Raw genomic sequence first — 21,034 nt, forward strand, 5'->3', positions numbered from 1 at the left:
GCATCCACCACCAAAATAGAAGGTTCCAAAAATCACATTAGAAGTCGGTGTAAGATTAGAAGAATCTAGAAATGGTAGTCCAACTTCCAAGAGGCATAACTTTTGAATCGTAACTCTAATTGACGAACTGTTAACATTTTCAAAAAGCTCTCAAAGCACTCTATGGCCCTATGGACTTCACTCATCCCCCATTTTTCGATCATGTATGAGGCCATTTAGTGCCCCATATCTAACTTTGAAGCACTCTTAGGAGGTCTCCAAGAAAATTAAAACCGCAATAATTTTCTAACCGTAAAGCCTTTTGACCTGATTCTTTTTCTGGAGTGTTTTAAATTACAAGTAAAATCATCCCTCCAAATTACACCCTCCAAATCATTATAATTTTAGTTCAATTACAAAATAGCTTATTTTCGACATTTACATGTATCCCAATGTGCTTAAAAACTAATAAAACTCTAACCCAGAAAGCTAATAGTAGAACTGTGAGAGTTGGAACCTTTATTTGACCCAAATGGGTATCCAAAAATGAAAAAAGTTTAAATAGAAACTATCTCTAAGAATATTTTTGGGTGATATAGGATTGCCCTTACACCAATGGATGCTCCTACATTAGACACCCAACGTAGATTTAAAAGTGACCCTGTCACATTATGGTAGAGGAAAACTCAAATGGGCAACCTCCACTATTTATATCCAAGTTGAGCCCTCTATTGGTCATCCCTTCCACTTCACGAGGTACTCTTCATGCTGCCTATTTCTAGTACTCCTACCCACACAACTATCCAGGATCTCTTTTATCTCCTCTTGCTTAGAAGTAGGAGTTGGACATGTTTCCAGCATCAACCCCTCATCTATACCATCATCATGATATTTTGTTAAGTCTACAATGTTGAAGATAGGAGAAATGTGAATCCCATCTGGCAACCCCACCTCCTATGCATTTCTCGATTCATGTTTCTTCAAAAATTTATAGGGGCCAAATTTCTTCATATTTAGCTTGTTGTAAGTACCCACTAGAAACTATTCCTTTTGTAAGTGTACCATAACCATATCCCCTCCTTGGAACTCCTTATGTCTCCTCCTTTGATCTACCCTAGCTTTATATTGTTGATTCATCTTGGTGAAGTGTGCATAAACCTCCTCATGTAGGCTCTTGATATGTTCAAAAAATTCTTCTGCCTTGACATTTTTCCTCTCCCCTTGCTCCATCTTTCTTAATTATGGTGCAATCCTTAGGCTACTCCCATACACAATTTGGAATGGTGATCTACCAGTAATCCTATTCAAAAATTTGTTGTAAGAAAATTTTTCCGTTGGCAAAATTAAATCCCATCCCTTGGGCTTATCTCCCACTAAACACCTCAACAAATTGCCCAAATTTCTATTTAATACTTCAGTCTATCCATCAAATTGTGGATGATGTGTAGAACTAAATCTCAATTCTGTCCTCAACTTCTTCGATAAAGTCCTCTAGAAATACACCACAAATTTAGTATCTCTGTTGGAAACAATACTCTTTGGGAGACCATGTAGTCTCACCACCTCTCTGAAAAACAAATCTACAATATGTACAGCATCATGAGTCTTGTGACATGGGATGAAATGTGCCATCTTGGAGAACCTATCAACCACCATAAATACTGAGTCATTACCCCTTTGTGTCCTTAGCAATCCAAGAAAAAAATCCATACTTATGTCCTCTCGAGGCTTTGATGGAATAGGCAATGGCTGATAAAGTCCAATATTGTGACTAAATCCTTTGGCTACGTGACATACTTGACAACTCAGCACAAATTTCTTCACATCTTGTGACATTTGAGGCCAAAAATAATGTTCTCTAAGAATGGCAATGATCTTATCTTGACCAATGTGTCCTTCCATTCCCCTGCTATGTTTCTCTTTGATCAAGTTTTCCCTCACGGAGCTCCTTGGAATGCATAATTGACTGCCCTTGAACAACATATCATCTTGAATCAAACAATCTAGCCACCTGGTTCTGTCCACAACAAAAAGTTCTTTATAAGCCTTCCATGCTTTAGAAAGATTAGGATTCTCCAAGTACAGATTCTTGAGTTCATCAAACCCAACCACTTCAACCTGGATTATTGTAAGAAACAACTATCTCCTACTTAATGCATCTACAACCCTATTAGAGCTTCCACTTCTATGTTTCAATACAAATATATAGCTCTGCAAGGACTCTACCCACTTCATATGTCTCTAGTTCAATTTACCTTAGCTATTTAGGTACTGCAATGGCTGGTGATTAGTATACAAGACAAATTATTTTGGCAATAAATAATGCCTCCATTTCTTTAAGGCATGAATGATTGCACAGAACTCCTAGTCATAAATAGAATACTTCTTCTTTGCATCATTCAATATTTCACTAAAATATGCAATAGCTTTAGCTTCATGGCTCAATACAGCCCTAATAGCATTTCTACTAGCATCACAATCTACCTGGAAAATTTTATTAAAATCTAGAAGTGCAAACATAGGTTTTTCAATCACCTTCTTCTTCAACAGTTCAAAACTCCTTGCAGCTACTGTATTGCGCTTGAACTCTTTCCTATCTCCCCTTATTGTTTCAGTTAGGGGTGCACATATGCCACTAAAATTCTTAATAAAATTTCTATAAAATTAACCAAATCATGAAATTATCTCACCTTCATAGCAGACCTTGGAGTAGGCCATTCCAAGATGGCTTTTACCTTCTCTAGATCCATTTTGAGACCTTCAGATGATACCACAAAACCCAAGTAGACTAACTCCTTTTTTACAAAGCTACACTTCTTCAAATTAATCAACATTTTCTCTTCCCTCAACCTTTTAAGGACTCTACGAATGTGCAATAAATGTTCATCCAAAGTCTTGCTGAAAATTAAAATATCATCCAAACAGACAATAACAAATTTTTCCAACAATTACTTTAGTACCTCATTCATAAGCCACATGAAGGTGCTTAGCGCATTGGTCAATCCAAAAGGCATGACTAGCCACTCATATAGACCCTCCTTGGTCTTGAATGTAGTCTTCCATTCATCTCCCTCTCGTATCTATATCTGGTGATAGCCACTCTTGAGATCTATCTTTGTGAAGTACTAAGCTCCACTCAAACAGTCCATAATATCATCCATTCTTGGCAAAGGAAACAAATACTTGATGGTTATTCTATTTATAGCACGAGAGTCATTGCACATTCTCCACTCTCCATCCTTCTTTGGTGCCAATATTGTAGGTACTACACATGGACATAGGCTCTCTTGAATAAACCCTTCCTCAATAGCTCCTAAACTTATCTATTTAGCTCCTCAGTTTCAGGAGTCATCCTATGAGTAGCCTTGTTAGAAAAACTAGCTCCAGGGATTAAATCTATTTGATGACTGATTTACCTTATTGCTAAAAACCCTTATGGAACATTATCAAAGATGACATCTCCATACTCAATAGGCCTGAAACTTCAGGTGGAATTTCACTACTACCTTCCTTATCTCTCCTAGGAATCAAAGCATAACACATATGTCGATGTTTCATACCATCCAAAAAATTTCTTCCATCAACAAGAAATATCCTAGCACTACTGCATACCTTTTCACCTTCCTTTACCATGGGCTTTAGTTTGTGGCAAACTCCATCCTTTTTCAGAGAGTATGTATTTGCATGACCATCATGTACAGCATGTTTATCAAATTTCCACGGTCTTCCCAATAATAAATGGCAGACATCCATTGGAATAATGTCACAAAGAACTTCATCATGGTAACTCCCAATCTTGAACTTCACCAAACACTATTCACTGACTAGGACCTTATTTTCATCCTTCACCCAAGCAATCTAATAGGGTTGGGGGTGTCTCTCCCTTTTGAGCTTTAGCTTAGAGACCATCTCCTCAAACACTGAGTTGTCAGTGGTCCCACCATCAATAATCACATCACAACACTTATCCTCGCACTTGCACCTGGTACAAAAAAAACCCCTCCTTTTTCTAGGTTTAGTCTCACTGCTTAGTAAGACCCTCTCATTTATGAGAACCTCTCCTCTTTATACATCCTTAGAATGTGATGACTATGCATCCTCATCCACATGAGAAACTCTTGCTTGACCATTAGCTCTCCTATCTATCCTTCGTTGTCATTGAGGGCATTCAAATGCATGATGACCTTATTCGTTACAATGAAAATAGGTACCATGGAAGCCTCTTCTTCATAAACCTTGTCCACATCCTCTACCTCTTCCTCTTTGATCTCCAAAATTTTTATCATGGGAGTGGTATAAACCCTCTTTCCTCTGGTTCCTGCTAGTACCCACATCTTCATTTTTCTTCTAGGTCTCATTTTTACCTCCAAATGACCTACCACTACCCTTTCCTCCTTGACCATGTCCTCTTTTCCTTTTGTCAAACTTTTTGTTTAGCTTCTCTTCAACTTGTAGGTCAAATTGGAATGCCTCTTCAATGCTACTCATTCTAACCAAACTTAACTCCTCCTGAATGCTAGGTCATAACCCACTGAGGTAACATGCAAGCTTCTCTTTATTAGCTTTTGAATGCCCTACCCCAATAAGAAGTCCATAAAATTCCTTTGTATATTCTTGGATATATTTTCCCGCTTGCTTTAACCCTTGCATTTTCCTTAACAAATCAAGCTCGTAATCGACAAGAATGAACTGCTTCTTTAGTTTGTCCACCATGTGATCCCACCTTATGATTTTCTCTTTTCCTCTTCTATTCCTTTCCAACTGAACCTCTTGCCACTAGATTTTTTCATGGTCTTTCATTTTGGTCTTTGAAAATTTATCCCTCTCTAGCTCTCTGATATCCTCATACTCAACATACTCCTCTAGTTCATTGATCCAATTTGACAACACATCCAGATTTAGGGTTCCCAAAAACATACCTACATCAATTTTAGGTCTTTTTCCAAGCTTAGAAATGGCCCTAAAAAGCCTCTCCTCTACCTGATTTAGGACTTCCCCTTCATCTTCCCCTTCCTCTCCAATATTTTCTTCTTCTTCATTTTCTTCCTCACTTTCATTGCTTGCGGCAACATTTAGTCCTCTACGGATCTCCTCCTGTAATGCTTGAACTTGTCTATGGAGGGCTCTAACCCCAAGAGTAACAACTCTGGCCCTTAGACCACATTCCCTTCATGGAGGCATCTTCTTGTCTCAATCCCACAACCACACAGTCTTGGTGAAAACTACCTCACAGTTGGTGCTCTGTCTACACACTTAGGATAACCTTGCTCTGATACCACTTGATGGAGACACAACCAAAGATTGGAAAGAACATAGAGGAAAAGGAAAATATTATTATCAATGTAAAATGCCCTATGGGCTTACAATAGTATGATTCTAGAGAAAGAAATCCTCCACACAGTACCTCCTCTCTAACTCCACTAAGAGCTACCTTTATAATGTCAGAAATGTTCTTAAATAAGCCCCAAATGGTTTAGGGTTAGGAGTATATTCTAGAATATGCCAGTTGGCATCCACCACCAAAATAAAAGGTTCCAAAAATCACATTAGAAGTCGGTGTAAAATTAAAATGGTAGTCCAACTTCTGGGAGGCATAACTTTTGAATCGTAACTCCAATAGACAAACTGTTTACATTTTCAGAAAGCTCTTGAAGTGCTCTATAGTCCTATGGACTACCTTCACTCGGCCCCCATTTTTTTCCCCCATACAAGGCCATTTAGTGCACCATATCTAACTTTGAAGCACTCTTAGGAGGTTCCTAGGAAAATTAAAACTGCAATAATTTTCTAACCATAAAGCCTTTTGACCTGATTATTTTTCTACAGTGTTTTAAATTACAAGTCATCCCTCCAAATTAAACCCTCTAACTCATCGTAATTTTGGCTCAATTACAAAATAACTCATTTTCTACATTTACACATATCCCAAGGTTCTTAAAAACTAATAAAAACTATCTCTAAGCATATCTTTGGGTGATGTAGGATTGCCCTTACACCATTGGATGCTGCTACATCATATATGAGCCTATGATGAATCTGTTTGACTAGTTTTCAAATGCAATTCCAAATGTAATTTCTAAAGTTTTACTGGTGTCTAAAAGGGCAGATTGATTAGTAACCATGTTTGAGATGTCATAACTTTGAATCTGTGATATATGAGACAAATGGATTGTAGCACTTTGTTCTACTTTGAAAATACTTTAAGTGTGCCAATTTTTAAATTTTGATGGATCCGTCTGCATATTTTCCCAGGTCCATTTCATTTGTGAAAATTGTTATTCTACTGATGTTCCTAATTCAACAATTTTGAGTACCCCACTTTGAATACTTACCAATTGCACCTAGTTATTCATCATGAGCCCAAATCATATATTTATACTCTCCTTATGAAAATAAATTAATGTCCTAGTTTTTGTGCCCCCAAGTGTTTCTACGACCTATTTTGTTGTGGTTTTTTGACATGTTTATTTCTAGGAAGTTTGAAGAAGGAAAATTTGATAGTCAATATTTTTTGACTAAGATGTGTCATGAGGAAAAATTTGATAGGAAACAAGAATGTGGAACAAAGAATTAGTATGCTTGCCGTCAGGGCTCAGTTAGGTGTTTTTGTTAGTTTTTAAAGCCAATTTTAGAGCCTTCCGAGTAGAAAATCATAGTTTGTAGAAAGTGTTAAAATGAGTTTTGAATCTTTCATGAAGTGATGGGTTTGGAATCAAACATTATGATGAGTTAATTTGATCAATTTCAAAGGGTCAAGTGCTTCAGTTTGAAATTTTTTTAAGCCGAACCTACTTTGGGGCTCAATTGATGTTATCAAAATGACAATAAATCATCTGAAATATGAAAAGGTTCAAAATAACTATGATGATAATGGTCACTAAAATGCATGTATCATTATCCAAAATCAGATGGCATGAAGCATTACATATCCAATGAAAAATATTAATGTTTGAAATGGTTATAGTCAATGGGCATCCTATGCCTCACATTTTATCAATGGTTTTGTTTGCTCATGAAGTTTTTAGATTACACCAAATAGATTTTATTTTACTCCCTTATGTACTAATTTGTGAGTTCAAATGGAGTTGAAATGTCAATACTATGAAATGAAGAGTGTTAGTCCACCGCAAAGGTGTTTAGATCAATGGTTGAGAATGCTATGACACTCTATGGGGAAAATGGTGGTTCACAGTATGGAGTAAGAGCTTCTGAGGTTTTCCATTAGTTATCTAATAGTGAAGACCTTGCTAATTTTAACAATCATAGTTTTGCATAGAAATAAAAATACTAAAGCAAGATAAAGATTTGGTTTTCAGCATAATTGCCTTTTACTATAATAGGTTAAAAGTTTTCCGCATCCCATGAAAGATGGTTAGGGATTGGAAAATGATGGAAGAAATTTATTTGGAAGCGATGAAAGTTAAATTATGTATTATCTTGATCCAATTGCATTTGGTGACCAATATAGAGTAACCGATGAAGTCATTAAGGGATCTAATAAGCTCAAAATGGTTTTTGTTCCATAGAACAAAGGTGGAGCTATAGAGTTCTAGGCTTGTACATCAAAGACAAAAGAGGAATGCATAGACAAAGGAATGTTGTGAGTTTATCTATAGTCTATAAAGGAGTTAACCAACATAGAGGTTCCTATGGGTGGACCAGTACCTGATCGCAAATGGTTATAGCATGTGTGTGTGTGTGTGTGTGTATGTATGTATATATATATATATGTATGTATATATGTATGTATATATGTATGTATGTATGTATGTATGTATGTATGTATGTATGTATGTATGTATGTATGTATGTATGTAGGCTCCAACATATATTAGAAATAAATAACTAGGGAAGACCCCACATTCATACCAAAGACAAAGACATCACCCCCTGTATGCCTCACAAGCTTGGACCAATTGCATCTATGTTACACTACTATATGGCCAGTCTAGTTATCACATATATTATGCTATTATTAACTACATATAATCTAGATGCATGCATCCATATTGTAGATAGAACTAGATGTAGGTAGAGTATCTCTCCTTTTCATATTACTCCCTACCACCCTTTCCCCTAGGATAGGAGCTAATTGAAGAGCCTATCATGTTACAGACTCCCCTATTTCTAGAAATGTTCTTGCAAAGTGATGTTGAGTGCCATACCAATCCAAACCAGCTAATACAAGGGAGCGGCTGGGATTAGAGAGGCATTGGGACTAAGTATTCATTACATATTTCTTGTGAGGCCTTTATTAACATCGTTGATCATTTTAGACAACAGAGGTGTCATCATTGTGCTTGCAAAGAGAATATGAAGAGAAACTATTTGGCTTGTAGAGGAAATAAAAAAGATAATAATATAAGTTGCAGATCAAATACAAATTTGTAACTGTGCTATTCTATATGGAGCACCTATTTATGCTTGCACTATTTGTATACCTTGGATCAATTCCCTTCTCCATGCTAATGAACTAAATTGCAGATTTCCCTAACCCATATGTATAAAAGTGTTATTTGAGTTAGTCCTATATAGATTACCCCTTCCATCCATGAAATTGACCTCCACTACTTACGACATGGCAGTTGTGAAAGGAATACTCTGCTCCATTCCATGTTGTCAATGCTATGAGAATGAATCAACATAATAAGTATTCAGGAGGACCTTTTATTAAGATCACAATGAATGCACCAAGGCTTGGTTAGGATTGAGATAAATGTGTGAGTTTAATCCCACATTCATGTGGTGAAAGGTTTTATTCATATCTCAATACCCCACCACTCAATAGTTTTGTGTCTAAAAAGACATGCCTCTTTTGAGGCAAGGTTCACGTGAGGGCCCACTATGGATGGAAAACTAGCTTGTGTTGACATCAATTTTTTTTGAACCAAACCATATGTAGATAAAGATGATGACATCATTATTGGAGACATGGAAATTAAGCATTCATTTGTAAGGATAACCCTGTGGTTAGGCCTAATTGTGACGATGGAATGATGTGATTATTTATTGGCCAGTCATAGTTTGATGGTATCAAATGTGTTGTTAAGAAAATTGGCTCTAATTGTATGAAATGGAGAAAATCACATCGCTACAAGGTATATCCATAGGTAGAAGTTTGAGGTTCTGAAGGTGCAAAAAAGAAATACTTAAACCACATCATGATTTCAAGCCATTTAATGCCAAGTTCGAGAGGATGGTCCCAACTACGTAAAAATTCATGAATTACATCACCATATAACTTAATCCATTTTTAGGAAATTGAGGTGTGACAATGTGAACTATGGTTAGTCACTTGGTCACCATGATTAAGGCATAGTTAAGGTTTAAGGCTCCAATGATGTGAGGAGATGACATGTGGCAGAGCCTGATGACATAGTGAGTGAGGTGATAGATCTGGCCAGTAAGAAGATGCCACATGGTGCTTAGGTGGAAATTACTATAGAGGTTAACAAATTAGGTGTTACCACATGTCATAGATGGTCAACTAGGTTTGACCCAAATTTGGAGATGAGGGGAAAATTCAAAATTAAGAAAAAAATTAATTTTTATTATTATTTTACCTTCAAAATTTCATGTGCATTTAGATATGAAAAATTTAAACATATTTGAAATACTTTATAGTTCAAACTATATCAAATTTTGATTTTTCAAACTTTTAAGTAGCGTGTTCATGGGCTGGGACCTAAATTTTTTAAATATATACCAAAGGAGATATTTTTATCAAAAAAATAGTGTGTAATATACCATTGAAAAGGGAGAAGATAAGATTGCTAAATGTATAGTCTAAAAATGCAAGGTATTTAGTGGTAAATATTATAGGTAGTTTTGTAAAATTTGCGGAATTCTCAGCAGAATGAGTGATTTTCATGATTAAGCTTCAGAATTAGCTAGAAGGAAGACATGGGAGTTTGTTGGCTCTAGATTTAAGGGAAAATGTTTTAAGAGTTTCATTCTTCCTCTAAATTCCTTTGGAAAGTGTTTTGGCCCTTATTTTAACATTAGATTTGGTACCTTTTGCAATCAGTTGTGTTCTCCATCATTCTGAAGATATTTCATGCATTCTTCAATAGCAAGCATAAGATCTAATTTTTAGTTATAGAAAGAGGGTAGAGAGAACTTCTTCATCAACAGGTGGAAGTTTTTCACTGTGGACAAATGGAAGCATCATAGGAGATCTAGGATTTCTTCCATTCTATATAATATCTTCTCTTCGCTTTTTTTAGGGTTGGTTCCCAAGTTTCCTAAGCAAGCTCTCCGCCAGGTTTCTACCATTCTTCAACATTTTTCTTTTTTCTGAACAACATTATAATTTATTTTGAGCATTTAGATAATAGAGTTTTCTGTTGTGTATTTTCTAAGTTTTTGCATACACTTTATGTATTGGTTTCAAGGAAATGAATACAAAGCTCTGTTGAAAGTTTCAATATGAACTTTGTCTCCTCTTTATGGGTTTGCAATTTTCTGTGATATATGTACAAGGTGCATATTGTCTAGTTGCAGCTTGGCTTTAAAGCTATATGCCATTGTATATTTTTCTACTAGGTCAAGGACTTGAGTAAATTGCTTGATATGCATTCATATAATTATAGGGATCATGAGAGGATTTCATAAGTATGAGTTTCATTTTGAAGATAGATGTCTATTTGCAAGGTGAACATATAGATCTAATATCTCTGGTATCCTTGTGTATGTTCTGACTTATTTAATATGCAATGGATAAGGCATTGATCAGCTTTGAGATTGCATGGTTATTGTTGTTCCATATGAGGGTTATCCTCATTCAAATCTTTAATAAATTATCCTTTTCCCTTTTTGTTGAAAAGCTAAAAAGAGATACCCTCACTTATTTTATCAAGTTCATGAGTCATGGTATTATCTATTTCTTGTCCATGATTGTTTACATAAGCAATAGAATATTAAGGGTATTATCTTCTTTATAAGATTCAATTCTATGCTTTTAGAACTAGTATCATATAAACAAGTATGATGTTCACCTGCCTAGGTTTTGTAGAGCTTGAAGAAGAAGGAATATAGCCTTATAGTCAGTCTTAATGTCTAAATGGGTATGTTGAATATGGAAATTAGTTGCCCATAGATGTATTTGTTCCTATCATTGGGTTATTAAAAAATTGTTAATTCAAGAGCCAACGCTATGTATGCATAAATCTGTACTTACAGATTATATTATCTCTTGGTGATTGAGTAAAGATTAAATACAATTTTCCAAGCTGATAAAATAGCATATGTAGATGTATGTATGTATGTAACTTTGCATCTTTTTGTTATACCCTTGTAATCTCTGTCTATGTATATATGTGTATATATACATACACATACAGATATGTGTGTCTATGTATGTATGTATATAAACATAGAGATCTCTGTATATATATAAATACATAGACACACACACACACACACATGTGTGTGTGTATATATAGATGCATATTAATAAAGAGAAGCTTCTCTATTCACTTGATAGGGGAAATATAAAGAGATAAATTTTTAGAAGGAAAAGAAAAGAACATTTAAATAGGTACCTCTTCTCCCCTTGAATAAAATCATAGAGAACTACTACATTTGGGCCCAAATATACCACAAATTACACCACCGCAACAAATTGCTATCGCAATTTGACCCCAAATGTTGTAGTGGAAAAGGCCATAGAGATCAAAAGGACACAACATGGAAAAAAAATAATAGAGAAAGGGCACAAAGATTGCAAGGACATGACAACAAAATGTAGAGATCACAAGGGCACAACAATGAAATGCAGTGATCAGAAAGGCATGAAAATGAAATCGAAGATCTCTACTAATCTCCACCAAGGGAATGACAATGAAATAAAAAGATCATAGCAATGAAATGCACTAATGACAAGGACATGAAAACATTCAGAGATCTTCACCCTCTTTTACATGTACCTCTCCATAATCAAAACAAATGGGGAATAATTTATGTCATGTTTTCTTTATTTTTGTTTATAAAAATCAACTTCACATTGTGTTATAACTTTGGCATAGGTGATTGATCCTCAATATCTTTCATTTTAGCATTTCAAAATTCAATTTTTCAAGTTTCCTCATTATATAGTCCTTTCCACCCTAAAAACCACTTTTTTATTTCATTAAAATTAGGAGTTAAACAAAGCCAATGATACAAAACTTGTTGCCACTTTGAAAAGAATACTTCCTTCAACATTGCAACCATATGATAAATGGGAATAACACATGCCTAAGCCATAACACAGTTAAATTGGTCTAGTTGATGATTAGCTGGGTTGATTACAAATTCCTATAGATCTATCATCAGATTTGGTATGATAAAACAAACAATCACTTGTTCCCAACCAACAAGATTAAATACAGTTTTTCAACGTGATAAAATCACATATGCAAATGCAACACTTGAATGCCACACATGAAGCACATTCCCAACCTTGAAACACTCTTATAAGCAATGGAAAAGAAAATGTAGATGTAATACATGACAAATTGCACAACTTGTAGTCTTTTTATATATAGAGAGTTCTTTTTAAAGGTACTTATTACATATTAGCCACAATAGAAAATTTGATCCAGCTACATACATATTCCAAAATCTAAATAATTAAACAATAAAACTCACCAACTCTTTCTAAGTGACTTAGCTCAAAATCCTACACAAAAATAATGCAAACCAAGAAAAATGGGTAGAGTTAGCAAGAAAGTTTAGAAACACATATAATAGAAGATATTTTTAGAAAGAAACAAGCCATAACCTAGTTAAATTGGTCTAGTTTTTTATTAGCTAGGTTGATTAAAAATTCTTGTAGAATTGTCATCAAATTAGATACAATAAAATGAACAATCGAATGTTCCTAGCTAGAAGGATCAAATAAAATTTTGCAAGGTGATAAAATTGAATATGCAAATCTATGTATGTATGTCTATATATTTATGTATGTATATGTATGTATCTAGGTACGTATGTATGTATATACATATATATACACACATATGTATATGTATATATGTGTGTGTGTGTGTGTGTGTGTGTGTGTATGTACATACATATATATACACACAAATGTTTTTATATGTATATATAGAGAGGGATCTTATGGATTGTGGAGATCAGTGGAGATCTAGGATTTTGTTGTCATGCCCTTGTGATCACTGCATTTCATTTTTGTGCCCTTGTGATCTTTGCATCTTATTGTTGTGCTCTTGTGATCTTTGTATATGTATGTATGTATGTATATACATATGTACATATGTATATATATACATACATATATATATATATATATGTATTTATATACATATATACTTATGTATATGTGTGCATGTATGTATGTACATATGTATATAAATAGAGAGATCTTGGCATGACAAAAAAATAATAAAACTCACTCAATAGGAAGCATGGCCACAGATGCAATGGCAACACCTATTGATAAGTAGATTCCTCTATTTCTCTCTAGTTTTTCATGTGTTAATTTCACTTGAACTATTATTTCTTAGGGGGCATTTTCTAACATTGAATTCATTTTATGCAAGAGGCAATGATGAAATTCTTGGATGTACGTGTGTGATTAATTTATTGTGAGAAATGAAGATAGACTTCTCCTAAGAGTAGCAGGAGGCGATGAAGACATTCTAGGTACTTTAAAGATTGATCTCATGACATTCTAGGTAACTTACCATGCTTATACACATATTGATGTTCAGGTAATCAACCTTACATTTAATAAAAGGAATATGTTCTTCAAAACCAACTTTTAAACATAACTATATAAGGAGTGAGTTAGGACGTATATAGGTTAAACTTACATTAATTGTAAACAAAACACAAATGGTGCCCCAAGGTATTATAGTATTGTAATTATAGAAAACTAATTGATTTGCCCAAGTGATTATATATTGGAAAAGAGTTGTATTAGGTGAGTAAAGCTCACCAGTGGTTATACGAAAACAACTACATCAAAATAATTAGAAACTAGAACTACATATTTGTTAGAGTGAGTAGTTCAAGGGTCTTGATCCCATGGAATTGGGTATGTAGGCAACTTGGTACGTGGAATATACCTCCAATATGCAGACGCCATGGACATAGTTAGGTGGCACTTAAATATTTTAAGAAATTATATGTTAACTTATGAGAATCATTCCCTTGCAGAAGCGTTTGTCACAATGACATTACCTCTAAAACGTGCAAAGGATGTTGAAGTGGTTCCCAACTTTGAAACACTCTTATAAGCAATGACAAAGAAAATATAGATAAAATATATATATATATACATATATATATATATATATATATATACATATATATATAGACATATATATATACATATATATACATATACATATATATAAGTATATATGTATATATATATATATAAATAATTATTTAAGTATATGTATGTGTATATGTGTGTGTGTATGTGTATATACACAAAAAGATCTTGGCACAAACAAAAAAAGTGATCCAATTGCATACATATTCTAAAATCCAAATAATAAAACATTCTTAGACATTTGCGAGCACGAGGTGTGTGAAGGCTCCATGCAAAAACATGTAGAAGCCAAAAAGGTCATGAACATTTTTAGTAACATGTTTTCTAAGAGCATACACTGTTGGCATTATGTTGTATTTTGTCAGTAGTCAAAACACTTATTTGATTTTGAATGCTTACCAAGCTCATCACTCAGTTCACAGTTTATAGCGAGCATTTAGTGGTTACCTTGTAAGTTCAATAGTTAAGTAATTCACACTGAGTATTCCTGAAGCTACTGAGTGAATGTGCAGTTCAACAAAGTTAACTAACCAGATAATGGTCACCAAGCCTCATAGTGTCTACTGAGTGACACTATATTTACCGAGTCTCCAATGGTTACCGAGTTCCAAGCTATGTTGTGTGGTTAGTATGGATCGAGTTTCTACTTCTATCGAGTGCATGATGATGTCAAGTAATACTATGGATGGTGAGTATCATAACATCACCAAGTCATCTTGAAGAGCCCAAGTTTTCTACTATTTGGCCAACTCCATAATATTTTGTTTACTTGTGTTTTAGCAGACCTTGCAATTGTAATTATTGGAATGGTATATATGTAATGTGTTGTATCATTTGGAATATTATATTATTATGGAATGTTAAGAAATGGACATGTAATGTTTTGAGAAGAGTGAATGTGAATTAGTAGTAGAGCAAAGTATTCAGCAAGGTCTACAAGGAGTAGAAAAGTCATATCAATCACAAGAGGTGATCTATACTTCCAAATCTATTCAAAAATCAAGTTGTAAGTCAAATCTACTATATCATCCTAACAGGTGAATTAGTTTTATAAATCCTTTAATAGGGTGGACTTAACAGTCTTTGTATAAATCTCCTAACAAAGTGCATACTTCATTGTATGTTTATAAAACCTCTAACAAGGTGGACATAGTAGTCCAAATTGCTCTTAACAAGGCAGATCATCAGAAGTGGTCAATGTAACCCCTAACAGGCCAACTCTATACTGTAGTAGTGAAGTTTTGTGGATATCATCCCCACCCCAATTTTACTTTTTGTTTGGAAGGTTTCTAGGTCACCAAAATCCTATTTTCATTAGTTATGAATGTTTTCTCATGCATCCATTAGATTAGATGAATGAATGGTGAATGATTAATATGGTTAAGTGTTGAATTGATTTAAAAATTTTGAGGTTACTAATTCACCCCTCCCCTCTCAGTAACCGAGCTAGTCTTGATTATTTCCAAAAATTGGTATTAGAGCTTTGTGGTTCTTAGGATAAAGTTTGACAATTTGAGCAAAGATCAAGGGCAATGGAGATATTTAGACTTGAAAAAGCTATTGAGAATGAAAAGCTAGATCTAAAAATGGCCATAGCTCAACTCAAGGAAGCAAAAGAGAATCTTTCCCAATTGCTAAAAAGAAGGAAGGAACTTGCAAAGAAAATGAATGACCATTAGTATGTTGAAGAAAAGATTGAAGACTTTTTCCCATCAAGAAGTTCAGATGAAGCTAATGAGGCAATCAAAGAATTTCTAGCAAAGAATGGCTCTATGCAATAAGAGGTAAGCAAATTGAAAAGAGAACAAGAAGTTCAGTCAATAATAATGTGTGAAATCTTGGAACAAAGGAATAAGGCAAGTGAATACTTGGAGGCAAGGAACAATGTAAATCAAAATCAATCCCTTCAACAAGAAAGTCTTATCAATCAGCTCTCCAATGCCAATGAGGAAATCATGAATCTGAGATATGAAAGTGAAAACTTAAGGAATGATCTAATCACTAAAAGAAAAATCAATGAAAGATTGAAAGCTAATCTAATTTTTGAAAAGTAACTCAATGAAAGGATGATGAAATCATAAGTAGATATGGATCAATTGAATCAACAAAGTGAGCAAAACCTTCCAAGGCACAAAGGTAAATCTGGTCTTGGTTACAAAGAAGAAGGTGAATCTTCCAAACAAGGTGCCCAAAGGAATGAAAGACCTACTTGCAATCACTATGGTAAGTTAGGTCATACATCAAACAAATGTTGGAGCAATGGAAAAGAAAAATTCAATGGAAAATGCTACAATTTTAGTAAACATGGTCATAAAGCTAATAAGTGCAAGGAGAAACCAAAATTTGAAGGTAAATGTCACAAATGCAAGAAATAAGGTCACAAGGCATCTGAATGTAGATCCAAACCATTCAATCCCGCTAAACAAATTTTCAAAGAAAAATTTGGTTGGGATTACAATACTTGGTGTAGATGTCACTATTGTGGATAATATGGACACGTTGGAATAGACTGCACAAGGCATCACTTAAGAAAAAGAGATTCAATAGTAAGATGTAATACATGCACTCAAATTGGTCATATAGCTAAAAACTACATGAACACAGAAAGATTTGAAGATGAGAAGAAAGGTAAAGCTAATAACATCAGGAAGAAAATGAGACAATAGAAGATTCCTAAATCTACCAAGCAGAATAGTTCAAATTATGGCATTGTCACTCAAGAAGTAGGTGACTCCACCATTTCCAATTAGATTCTTCTAAGGAGGGACTAGAACATCTTCAAGCTAAATCTCAAACAGTTCCAAATGGAAGAAAGAAGAAGATCCAAAATAGTATTTTAGATATAAAAGGATCACATGAGTTCAGTTCATACCGAGCAAGGTTAGTCACAGACTCAACTGAGCTACGTCGAGAGCAGTGTAAGTTTGTTTGATTGCCGAGTTATAAGCTTTTATCGAGCTAGTGAGTGGATGACAATATATCACGCAATATTTCAGTATGGTACCTAGAATTAATGGAAAATTTTCATCAAAAAGGGTAGAATTTGACTCCATTTTTCACTACATCTTCAGTATTCATAGAGCAAAGAAATTTCCAGGTGCACACAAGCAATACCAAGCAATTTTGAGTGAATTTTTAGCAAAGAATTTATTCAAAAATTTCCATCACTTACCAAGAAGAAATGACATCCAAAAGCACCAGTAGTAGCAAGGCAAAGAGGGGTTCAGAGATGTTGGTAAAGGGTGTAGAGTGGAAAGCACTAAATTTAAAACTTGTTCCACCAGTGGCAGAGGCACTTGACTCTAATGGTGTGCAATCCAAAATTCCACCAAAGGTACTATTAATTAACGATATCTGCACTCATTTTAAGTTTTCAATTCAAGAGATAGGAACCCTAGAAATGGATAGTGCTTTAGAGGAAATTCATGTTGATGGCTCATTGAAACTCGGACATAAGCATCTTGAAACAAAAGGGTTGACACATATCACACACCTGCCAAGGAGTTTCTAGATAAAATGGATTAGGTATATTCTTAGTCATGTACACAATGGTCATTTATGGTTAGAGCAGCCCATGTTGATAACCAAAAAGATGATTCACATGATTACTGGCCTTTCGATGTGTTGGGACTGAAAATTGCATGGTCTATTTTCAGTCACATTTAGTGAATTTTGAGAAAATCATGCCCTAAAGTGCCTTTTATGCATATGTAGCCAATTGTTAGTTTGAGGCCTAGATGGTGTTTGAGTGGCTTAACACCTTTCATTTGACATATGCCTGTGATCCACAATGTTATTTTTCCATCTCGAATCATTCTGTGAAGTGCCATTTTAAACTAGTGTCAAAATTTGCAATTCTGCCCAAGTGTCAAATAGCGACCAGAGGCCCAATTTGCATTTGAATATCTTTTACCCAGGAATGTGTCATGACCCGCCACTTTGGGAGTGTTTAGTTTCCATAACAAAGAACCTATGTTTCAGCTTTCAAGTCTTTTCAAATTCGTTTGACTAGGTTTCGAACCCCTCAAAGTTGGTCGGTTACTGTTTTGTACATTTGTGTAGTTGTTCACAGTTCTGGGAAGCCCTGTTCGACCAATGATATCTTTGACCCAGTTGATCCAAATGAGGAAATTATTTTTGCACTATGTTCTAGGGGTCAGATACTTCATATGTTCAAATTTTGAGATCATGTTGAATCCATTTGATCAGTTTGCTAACATGATCAAAAACCCAGTGTGCATTGTTTGGTTACGGCTAAGGCATCTAGATTGATTCACATCCTTGTTCGGCACGTTATAACTCTCATCCCGTGATTGGTGAGCCTAAATGGATTATATCATTGTGTTGTCTCCTAAAAATCCTTCAAGTATGCCAGTTCCCAAGTCATGATAAATCCATTTGCATAGTTTCATATGTCCGCACATTTGCCAAAAAATTACTTTTTGACACATTTCTTAGTCAAAATTTCCAAGTGCCTGTTTTCGAAAATTCGCCAAATGTGCCCTGTGATTCGTCAAGAGCCCAAACTATAGAATTCCATTCTCCTCATGGCAAAGAACCTACATCCCAGTTTTTAGAAGCCCAAGTGATCAATATCCTAGTTTATGATGCCGAATCCGAGCCCAGTTTATGTTTTTTAACATTGTTTGCTTGCAGGATTTTTAAAGTATGGATGTTCGACAATTAAAATCTTTTGACTGGAGATTCGTCATGGGCTAAAAATTTGCAGCATGGTAAAATTGCTATTTTGCTTTGAAAGTCTGGAATGCTCAGAATGCTGGGGCAGCGGCTGTCCTTGTGGCTGATGACAAGGATGAATCTTTGATAACTATGGATTTGCCTGGTGAAGGTGGTTCAGCTTATGAACAGAATATCACTATTCCCTCTAGAATTTAGGTGACAAACTGAAAGATGCTATTAGTAAGAGGAATATGGTCAATATTAATTTGGACTGGAGAGAGTCTGTTCCACACACAGATGAACGTGTGAAGTATGAGTTGTGGACAAATAGCAATGATGAATGTGGATTGAAGTGTGATATGCAGATGGAGTTTTTAAAGAATTTCAAAGGAGCTGCTCAAATTCTTAAGAAAAATGGGTACACACAATTTACTCCTCACTATATCACGTGGTATTGCCCTCAAGCCTTTGTAGTGAGCAAGCAATGCAAAGCTCAATGCATTAATAACGGAAGATCCTGTTCACCTGATCCAGAACAAGACTTCAATCGGGGGTATGATGGGAAAGATGTGGTGACTGAAAATTTGAGACAATTGTGTGTTTTTACTGTTGCTAAAGAGGATAGCAGACCATGGGTTTGGTGGGATTACGTTACTGATTTCCGCATCATGTGTCCAATGAAGGACAAAAAATATAACAAAGAATGTGCAGATAGTGTCATCGAATCTCTTGGTCTGGACAGGAAGAAGGTAGAAAAGTGCATGGGGGATCCCATTGCCGATACTGAAAACTCTATTTTGAAAGTTGAGCAAGATAAACAGGTTGGACATGGATCTCGTGGTGATGTCACAATATTACCCGCTCTTATTATTAATGACATACAATACAGAGGAAAACTTGACAAAGGAGCTGTAGGTTCCAATAAATTTTAAAAGAATAGCGAGCCGTTTCCAACCACAGTCAAACAAATGGTGATGAGCAATAAAAACAATTATCCCACATTGATAAAACGTGGGTATGTTTTATGTATTTAAATACCGAAACACACGTAATAAGATGTGAATTGAGGCAGGAGCCTTTTGAAGGCACGAGCTCGAGGGGAGGGGCCTGCCGTGGACTGCCAGTTGGTGCGCAAATGGCGATATTTTGAACGAGCATGCAATAATGATGAGTTGGCGCCCAAAACTTGGATGCAAGGAGATGACGACACGTGTCCAAATCGGAGGGTCGTCGCTAACTCGCCAAGCAAAAGATGCGTGAGAATTAACATAGCGAGTTAGCGAGAAGACGACACGTGGCGGATGGGGCAAATCAGGCAGACCAATCAGCAAGTGACATGTGGCACCGGTCAAACCAAGGTTGACCACGGATTCAAAGGGTCAGGAAAATATGCAGAGTTAAAAATAATAATATTTTATTATTATTTTTGTTGAAAATTGACGTTAGTTTTTAAAATCAAGCAGGCTTTTAATTCTAATGTTAAGACATTAGATTACTATAAATTTTTTGGATTTTAAATTCAGAGATATGCAGACCTGATGTCTCTACCAGAGGACTATTTTTCAAATGGCAGTTTCAGGCGCTTCCGGTAACCAAAATATGCCTTATCATATATCGCCGAAATCGTGAGAAGATGAATTTTCCGATTCTGGAGTTAGTTTTTGCACAAGTATCAGTCAATTTCAGCTATACGAGGTTTTCTATCAGGTACTTGAATTGCAACTATATTCAGACCAGGAAGTTCAGTTTGATTTTTTGTCAAGGTAATGACCTGAATATCAGTAAAAAGATAGTTGAAATGTAGTTTGGCTTGGAATTTGAGCGAATTCATTTAGTAAAAAACAAAATTTCACCAGCATTTCAGTGGGTAAATCAGATATTTTGGTGACTCAGCAAATTTCATCATTCAGAAACAGACATTTGCAAATCAGTTGCAAAAAATGATGAAACAAAATCAGATCAAGATGGGAGAAGGAAGGAAGAAGTTTTCAGTTGCTAGAAGATTGATTTTCAAGTGGACACTTGTCAAGTAAAAATTAGATCCGGGATTTCTTTCTTGTCTATATCTTTCTTTCTCTGATACTTTGTAAG

General features: G+C 35.1%; 1 pseudogene; it reads left to right on the top strand.

The window, feature by feature from the left end:
- LOC149575443 (vacuolar-sorting receptor 1-like) overlaps positions 1-20,535 on the top strand; it is a 36,339-nt pseudogene extending 15,804 nt beyond the window's left edge.
- Positions 20,536-21,034: the final 499 nt, after the last annotated feature.

The sequence above is a fragment of the Cupressus sempervirens genome, chromosome 2 (assembly GCF_028749045.1).
Source record: "Cupressus sempervirens isolate cs-2001-9-10 chromosome 2, ASM2874904v1, whole genome shotgun sequence".
Classification (NCBI taxonomy): domain Eukaryota; kingdom Viridiplantae; phylum Streptophyta; class Pinopsida; order Cupressales; family Cupressaceae; genus Cupressus; species Cupressus sempervirens.